Source organism: Schistocerca nitens, chromosome 11 (genome assembly GCF_023898315.1).
Source record: "Schistocerca nitens isolate TAMUIC-IGC-003100 chromosome 11, iqSchNite1.1, whole genome shotgun sequence".
Classification (NCBI taxonomy): domain Eukaryota; kingdom Metazoa; phylum Arthropoda; class Insecta; order Orthoptera; family Acrididae; genus Schistocerca; species Schistocerca nitens.
The window spans coordinates 117,767,055-117,776,333 of NC_064624.1; positions in this window are offsets into that span (position 1 = coordinate 117,767,055).

Genomic DNA, 9,279 nt, shown 5'->3' on the forward strand with positions numbered 1-9,279 from the left:
GCATTAGAGTCGCCACTACTGTAGGTGAGTAATATTAATTTGTTTTTAATGAAAACTCACATATTGTATTATTAACTGTTAAAAATATTCATCGTACAAAATCTGGCCAAAAAAGGTTCTGCCTTTAAGGAAACAGTTTATTTAAAAGAGGTCCATGTTCTCTGCTGAAATGGGGTCATATGTGAAATTATTCATATTCATCTGTTGTTACGGGAATTGCCATGCTGACAAGTCAGTTAGAAGAAGTCATCAGATGGTGAAGGAATGACTTTAATATTGTGTATTTGAGGATAACCCATCATCAGTATCAGATAATCAATGTGTACAGATGCTCTGAACTTGTATGTTACACACGCAACTGTCACAGGCAGTTATGTAAAATACAAGTTCAGTTCATCTGTACAACTCGATGCATCTTATATCTGCTGATGGGTTATATCAAAATGCATAATATTAAAATACTTCATTCGTCGTCTGACAGTGTTTCACTAAGTGACCTATTCAGCTTTTGTGCAGTACTGTTCCAATTATATAATACATTCACACACTTCTTGTACGACTTCTTGTCACATCACCTGTCTTAGTTTAGTTCTATCTTACTCCTGGTCTCAATTGTCATATTTTGTGTTGCATTGCGATGTCAAAGATTGGATTTAGATTTATCAGCAAAGTGGAATTGATGTTGTTGTTGTTGTGGTCTTCAGTCCTGAGACTGGTTTGATGCAGCTCTCCATGCTACTCTATCCTGTGCAAGCTTCTTCATCTCCCAGTACCTACTGCAACCTACATCCTTCTGAATCTGCTTAGTGTATTGATCTCTTGGTCTCCCTCTACGATTTTTACCCTCCACGCTGCCCTCCAATGCTAAATTTGTGATCCCTTGATGCCTCAAAACATGTCCTACCAACCGATCCCTTCTTCTAGTCAAGTTGTGCCACAAACTTCTCTTCTCCCCAATCCTATTCAATACCTCCTCATTAGTTACGTGATCTACCCACCTTATCTTCAGCATTCTTCTGTAGCACCACATTTCGAAAGCTTCTATTCTCTTCTTGTCCAAACTAGTTATCGTCCATGTTTCACTTCCATACATGGCTACACTCCATACAAATACTTTCAGAAACGACTTCCTGACACCTAAATCTATACTCGATCTTAACAAATTTCTCTTCTTCAGAAACGCTTTCCTTGCCATTGCCAGTCTACATTTTATGTCCTCTCTACTTCGACCATCATCGGTTATTTTACTCCCTAAATAGCAAAACTCCTTTACTACTTTAAGTATCTCATTTCCTAATCTAATTCCCTCAGCATCACCCGACTTAATTTGACTACATTCCATTATCCTCGTTTTGCTTTTGTTGATGTTCATCTTATATCCTCCTTTCAAGACACTGTCCATTCCGTTCAACTGCTCTTCCAAGTCCTTTGCTGTCTCTGAAAGAATTACAATGTCATCGGCGAACCTCAAAGTTTTTACTTCTTCTCCATGAATTTTAATACCTACTCCGAATTTGTCTTTTGTTTCCTTTACTGCTTGCTCAATATACAGATTGAATAACATCGGGGAGAGGCTACAACCCTGTCTCACTCCTTTCCCAACCACTGCTTCCCTTTCATGCCCCTCGACTCTTATAACTGCCATCTGGATTCTGTACAAATTGTAAATAGCCTTTCGCTCCCTGTATTTTACCCCTGCCACCTTCAGAATTTGAAAGAGAGTATTCCAGTCAACATTGTCAAAAGCTTTCTCTAAGTCTACAAATGCCAGAAACGTAGGTTTGCCTTTTCTTAATCTTTCTTCCAAGATAAGTCGTAAGGTCAGTATTGCCTCACGTGTTCCAACATTTCTACGGAATCCAAACTGATCTTCTCCGAGGTCGGCTTCTACCAGTTTTTCCATTCGTCTGTAAAGAATTCGCGTTAGTATTTTGCAGCTGTGACTTATTAAACTGACTGTTCGGTAATTTTCACATCTGTCAACACCTGCTTTCTTTGGGATTGGAATTATTATATTCTTCTTGAAGTCTGAGGGTATTTCGCCTGTCTCATACATCTTGGTCACCAGATGGTAGAGTTTTGTCATGACTGGCTCTCCCGAGGCCATCAGTAGTTCTAGTGGAATGTTGTCTACTCCCGGGGCCTTGTTTCGACTCAGGTCTTTCAGTGCTCTGTCAAACTCTTCACGCAGTATCTTATCTCCCATTTCGTCTTCATCTACATCCTCTTCCATTTCCATAATATTGTCCTCAAATACATCTCCCTTGTATAAACCCTCTATATACTCCTTCCACCTTTCTGCCTTCCCTTCTTTGCTTAGAACTGGGTTTCCATCTGAGCTCTTGATATTCATACATGTGGTTCTCTTCTCTCCAAAGGTCTCTTTAATTTTCCTGTAGGCAGTATCTATCTTACCCCTAGTGAGACAAGCCTCTACATCCTTACATTTGTCCTCTAGCCATCCCTGCTTAGCCATTTTGCACTTCCTGTCGATTTCATTTTTGAGACGTTTGTATTCCTTTTTGCCTGCTTCATTTACTGCATTTTTATATTTTCTTCTTTCATCAATTAAATTCAATATTTCTTCTGTTACCCAAGGATTTCTATTAGCCCTCGTCTTTTTACCTACTTGATCATCTGCTGCCTTCACCACTTCATCCCTCAGAGCTACCCATTCTTCTTCTACTGTATTTATTTCCCCCATTGCTGTCAATTGTTCCCTTATGCTCTCCCTGAAACTCTCTACAACCTCTGGTTCTTTCAGTTTATCCAGGTCCCATCTCCTTAAATTCCCACCTTTTTGCAGTTTCTTCAGTTTCAATCTGCAGTTCATAACCAATAGATTGTGGTCAGAATCCACATCTGCCCCAGGAAATGTCTTACAATTTAAAACCTGGTTCCTAAATCTCTGTCTTACCATTGATGATGATTGATTGATGATTGATTGATGATTGATTGATGATTGTGAAAAATTCTAAACTTGTCAGTTACACCAGGAAAAAATAAATTGGTTGGGATATAGCAATACTGTCAGGTTATTATTTTTATTCAGCACAGAAGATAAATAATCTTGTTCTGATGATATCCAATTAATTTCTGGTGTGTAGTGATGTGTTTAGGGTTCGTGTACTAACAAAATCACCTGCCAAATGGCACTGCAGTCTGTTTTCGCAAAAGCCTGTTAATTACTAGACAAAACAATTGGAGATTTATGTTATAGGGTTCACACAAGACAAAGGAGATTAATTAGAGTAACTAACTATATTACTTGCAATGTTGTTTTCCAAAATAACAACTTTCTTTCTAAAAAAAATAGCTTGTATTATTTTTGACTTGCCCTCTTATACCTGTAAGGACCGAGAGCAGCTCTATTTCGAAGTTACAAACCTTTAATGCATTATACGCAAGTTGCGGAAGCTGTTTTCAATACACAAGTCATTTGCAGTATTTAATGGATGATTTATACATGATACCTCACACAAAGTGCTCACCAACTTCCCAAGCACAGGGAAAAATATATCTAAAAACAAAGATGATGTAACTTACCAAACGAAAGCGTTGGTATGTTGATAGAGGCCCAAACACACACACACACACACACACAAACACAAAATTCAAGCTTTCGCAACCCACGGTTGCTTCATCAGGAAAAAGGGAAAGAGGGGGAAAGGATGTGGGTTTTAAGGGAGAGGGTAAGGAGTCATTCCAATCCTGGGAGCGGAAAGACTTACCTTAGGGGGAAAAAAGGACAGGTATACACGCGCACGCGCGCTCACACACACACACACACACACACACACCCATCCGCACATATACAGACATATGTAAAGACAAAGAGTTTGGACAGAGATGTCAGTCGAGGCGGAAGTACAGAGGCAAAGATGATGTTGAATGAGGTATGAGCGGCGACAACTTGAAATTAGCGGAGGTTGAGGCCTGGTGGGTAATGGGAAGAGAGGATATATTGAAGGGCATGTTCCCATCTCCGGATTTCTGATAGGTTGGTGTTAGTGGGAAGTATCCAGATAACCCGGAGGGTGTAACACTGTGCGAAGATGTGCTGGCCGTGCACCAAGGCATGTTTAGCCACAGGGTGATCCTCATTGCAAACAAACGCTGTCTGCCTGTGTCCATTCATGCGAATAGACAGTTTGTTGCTGGTCATTCCCACATAGAAAGCTTCACAGTGTAAGCAGGTCATACATATACAGGGTGCTACAAAAAGGTACGGCCAAACTTTCAGGAAACTTTCCATGTTAGGGCTCATTTTATTACTTCTCTTCAAATCACATTAATCATGGAATGGAAACACACAGCAACAGTACGTACCTGCATGACTTCAAACACTTTGTTACAGGAAATGTCCTCCGTTAGCGAGGATACATGCATCCACCCTCCGTCGCATGGAATCCTTGATGCGCTGATGCAGCCCTGGAGAATGGCGTATTGTATCACAGCCGTCCACAATAAAAGCATGAAGAGTCTCTACATTTGGTACCGGGGTTGCGTAGACAAGAGCTTTCAAATGCCCCCATAAATGAAAGTCAAGAGGGTTGAGGTCAGGAGAGCGTGGAGGCCATGGAATTGGTCCGCCTCTACCAATCCATCGGTCACCGAATCTGTCGTTGAGAAGCGTACGAACACTTCGACTGAAATGTGCAGGAGCTCCATCGTGCATGAACCACATGTTGTGTCGTAAACGCACATGTTCTAGCAGCACAGGTAGAGTATCCCGTATGAAATCATGATAACGTGCTTCATTGAGCGTAGGTGGAAGAATATGGGGCCCAATCGAGACATCACCAACAATGCCTGCCCAAACGTTCACAGAAAATCTGTGTAGATGACGTGATTGCACAATTGCGTGCAGATTCTCCTCAGCCCACACATGTTGAGTGTGAAAATTTACAATTTGATCACGTTGGAATGAAGCCTCATCCGTAATGAGAACATTTGCACTGATATGAGGATTGACACATTGTCGGATGAACCATTCGCAGAAGTGTACCCGTGGAGGCCAATCAGCTGCTGATAGTGCCTGCACACGCTGTACATGGTACGGAAACAACTGGTTCTCCCGTAGCACTCTTCATACAGTGACGTGGTCAACGTTACCTTGTGCAGCAGCAACTTCTCTGACACTGATATTAGGGTTATTGTCAACTGCACGAAGAATTGCCTCGTCCATTGCAGGTGTCCTCGTCGTTCTAGGTCTTCCCCAGTCGCGAGTCATAGGCTGGAATTTTCTGTGCTCCCTAAGATGCTGATCAGTTGCTTCGAATGTCTTCCTGTCGGGACACCTTCGTTCTGGAAATCTGTCTCGATAGAAATGTACCGTGCCACGGCTATTGCCCCGTGCTAATCCATACATCAAATGGGCATCTGCCAACTCCACATTTGTAAACATTGCATTGACTGCAAAACCACGTTCGTGATGAACACTAACCTGTTGATGCTACGCACTGATGTGCTCGATGCTAGTACTGTAGAACAATGAGTCGCATGTCAATACAAGCACCTAAGTCAACATTACCTTCCTTCAAGTGGGCCAATTGGTGGTGAATCGAGGAAGTACAGTATGTACTGACGAAACTATGTTGTTGGTAGTAGCTTACCCACACTCCTATTTTTTTTATTCATTATTAACCCTACTCCTGCATTACCCCTATTTGATTTTGTATTTATATCCCTGTATTCACCTGACCAAAAGTCTTGTCCCTCCTGCCACTGAACTTCACTAATTCCCACTATATCTAACTTTAACCTATCCATTTCCCTTTTTAAATTTTCTAACCTACCTGCCCAATTAAGGGATCTGACTTTCCGCACTCCGATCCGTAGAACACCAGTTTTCTTTCTCCTGATAACGACGTCCTCCTGAGTAGTCCCCGCCCGGAGATCCGAATGGGGGACTATTTTACCTCCGGAATATTTTACCCAAGAGGACGCCATCATCATTTAACCATACAGTAAAGCTGCACGCCCTCGGGAAAAAATATGGCTGTAGTTTCCCCTTGCTTTCAGCCGTTCGCAGTACCAGCACAGCAAGGCCGTTTTGGGTAGTGTTACAAGGCCAGATCAGCCAATCATCCTGACTGTTGCCCTCCAACTACTGAAAAGGCTGCTGCCCCTCTTCAGGAACCACACGTTTGTCTGGCCTCTCAACAGATACCCCTCCGTTGTGGTTGCACCTACGGTACGGCCATCTGTATCACTGAGGCATGCAAGCCTACCCACCAATGGCAAGGTCCGTGGTTCATGGGGGGAGGTTATGAAAGTTAGTTTTGGTTATTTAGAGTAGAGATCAGTAGACTTATTTCACTTATGTACATTTTATAGACAACACACGTCTTTCCACATCTCTGTCGACTCTTTCTTCCTTTATTGTCATTTCGAAACCTCATATAAGGCAGGCCGGCAGCGGCAAGACTACACCGCCCTTTGGCCACAGAATAAATTCAGTTACAATTGGAGACATCGGAAAACGAAACACGGTGGATAGACAACAGTAGATACACAAATTTAAAATACATGATGTCATTAACAGGTGCAGCGTCCAAATAAAAACGTTCAGCACTCTGACACTAACACAGACGACAGAAATGGCGCATGTGAACGAAGGAGGACAGTGACGAAACACTGAATCACTAACACAACGACACACACAAACAATGGCGACAATCTCCGGCGCGCGAATGTTGACTGTACGTGTACGAGTCGGGGAACCTGCCAAAAGGGGAAAATGTGGGGGAGGAGGGAGAGGGGAGGGTGCAGATGCCAGGGGTAGAGAAGGGAGGGGAAGGAAAGAAGGTAGGGGAAGCCCAGGGGGAGGAGGGAGGAAGGGAGAATGGAGAGGGTGCCCTAGGGGAAAAACGGGGGGGGGGGGGAGGATCAAAGTTGGTAGAAGGGGTAGATGGAGGGAATGAGGGCATCATCAGGGAGTGAGAGTTGGTGGAAGCCACCTTGGGTGAGGGTATGGAGACTGGAGAGATGGAGAGCAGGTGGGACGTGGGAATACAGGCGCAGACTGGGGTGGGAGAGGATGGGATGGGAGAGACAAGCAGGTGAGGGGGATCAAGTTTACGGGAGGTTTAGAGGATCCATATCCATTCGAGGAAAAAGAGGAGGTGTGGGAACAGAATGAGGTCATACAGAATCTGTGTGGGTGAGGGGAGACAGATGCGATAGGCGAGGCGGAGCAGTGTGTATGGCGTTCTAGGACTTGATGGGATTTATAAAAGGTAGGAGGGGCAGAGATCGAGGTAAGGTGGGTGTAGCATAGGATGGCAGATGAGGGATTTATAGGTGTGGAGGATGGTGGGGGGTTGGGTCCAGACTCCATGTGCGGCCAGAAAGGAGCTTGAGGAGACAGAGTCGGGAGCGTGCCTTCGCTTGGATTGTCCAGAGATGGGGGGGTCCAGGAGAGGTGACGATCAAGGGTGACGCCAAGATACTTGAGGGTGACAGGACAGCCATAAATGGTGATATAGAAGTCGAGGAGACGGAAGGAAGGGGTGATTTTGCCTACAATGATCGCCTGGGTCTTGGAAGGAGTGATCTTCAGCAACCACTGGTCGTGAACCGGTTAAGATGGGATTGGAGAAGGTGTTGGGAGCATTGCAGGCTGGGTGCGAGGGCAAGGAAGGCGGTGTTGATTGTGTACTGGAGAAGGTAGATGGAGGTGAAGGTGGTGGCATGTTCGCTGTGTACAGAAGGTAAAAAAGAGGGGAGAGGACGAAACCCTGGGGCACACCAGTGGAGGGCTAGAATGTGTAGGAATCCATGTTATGGATGGTGACATAGGAAGGACGTTGGGAAAGAATGGACCCGATCACATGGACATAGTTGATAGGAAGGGCAAAGGTTTGGAGCTTGAATAGGAGGCTGGAATGCCATACACAGTCTTAAGCACGCTCAAGGTCGATGGAGAGGAAGATGACGGAGCAACGGGAGTTGGGCTGTTCGCAGAGGAGATGAGTGAGGTGAAGAAGAAGGTCATCGGCAGAGAAGGATGGTCAAAAGCCACAATAGGTAGCAGTAAGGAGGTGGTGCTGGTGGAGATGCTGGTGGATGCGACAGGTAAGGATTGATTCCAGGTCCTTGCTGAAGATTGAGGTAAGGCTGAATGGATGGTAGGAGGAGACAGCAGATGGCGGTTTGTTGGGTTTGAGAACATCAGGATCTGGGAGGTTTTCCACAGGTCGGAGTAGTAGCTGGTGGAAAAGACCACATTATATAGCCTGACCAGGGTGGAGAGGAAGAAGGCGGAAGGTTCAAGGAGGTGGCAATAGGTAACACAACCTTGACTGGAAATGGTGTTGCATTTCGTTCAGAGTGAAATGATGATATCCTGAGTAGTGATGGGGGCATTGAGTTCGTTGGGTGTAATGTTGTGTAAGTAATGGAAGCCAGGAGTGACTGGAGGGACAGAGGTGTCAGTTCGATCATGGACATCTGGGAAGAGGGAGTAATCGAACTGGGGATCGTCAGGGAGGGTAAAGATATTGGAGAAGGAGGAAGCAAATTGATTGTCCTTACTAAGGTTGTCAGGGAAGGGTTGGTCATCCTGATCGAGTGGGTAGTAGTGGGGGGGGGGGGGGTTAGATCCGGTAAGGCAGCAGAAGGCTGACCAGTATGCGTTGATAGGAAGGATAGCATTAAGATGGGTGCATGTCTGTCACCAGTCCCAGCGTTTCTTAGCTGCGAGCGAGTTTCTGACGTGTCATCGTAGTTGCTGGTGGTGTCTTAGTGTGTCCGGGTCACGCGTGTGAAGGAAAGCACGGTATTGATGGTGGGATTCACGGAGGAGGAGGATGGCCTGTGGGGGTAAAGTGGGACGGTGCGGGTGGATGGCGACAGTAGGGGCGTGGGCCTCCACGGCCTCAAACAAGGTCTGCTAGAGAAAGGTTGTGGCGTGGGTAGCATCACCAGGTTGGTGGTAGGTGAGGGGGTGGCTATCGACCGGCTGTGACTCCTGCAATGTTGGAACGTGTGGACACACTCATTCGAGGTGATCGACGGATCAAAATCAAACACCTCGCTGGACAACTGGACATGTCTGCTTCTAGTGTTGACACTTGTCCACCAGTTAGTGTTCCCAGAGGTGTGTGTTTGCTGGTTTCCTCGCTGTCAAACACAAGACCAATCAATAGCCAATGGCCTAATGAAGGCTGCACTCCATGGGAAGCAGTGCGTGGGTGATGGGGAGGTTACTGACGCAGCAGGACGTTCGTTCCGAAGTTGACTAGTAGAGTGGTACCGTGCTGGCATACTGGACCT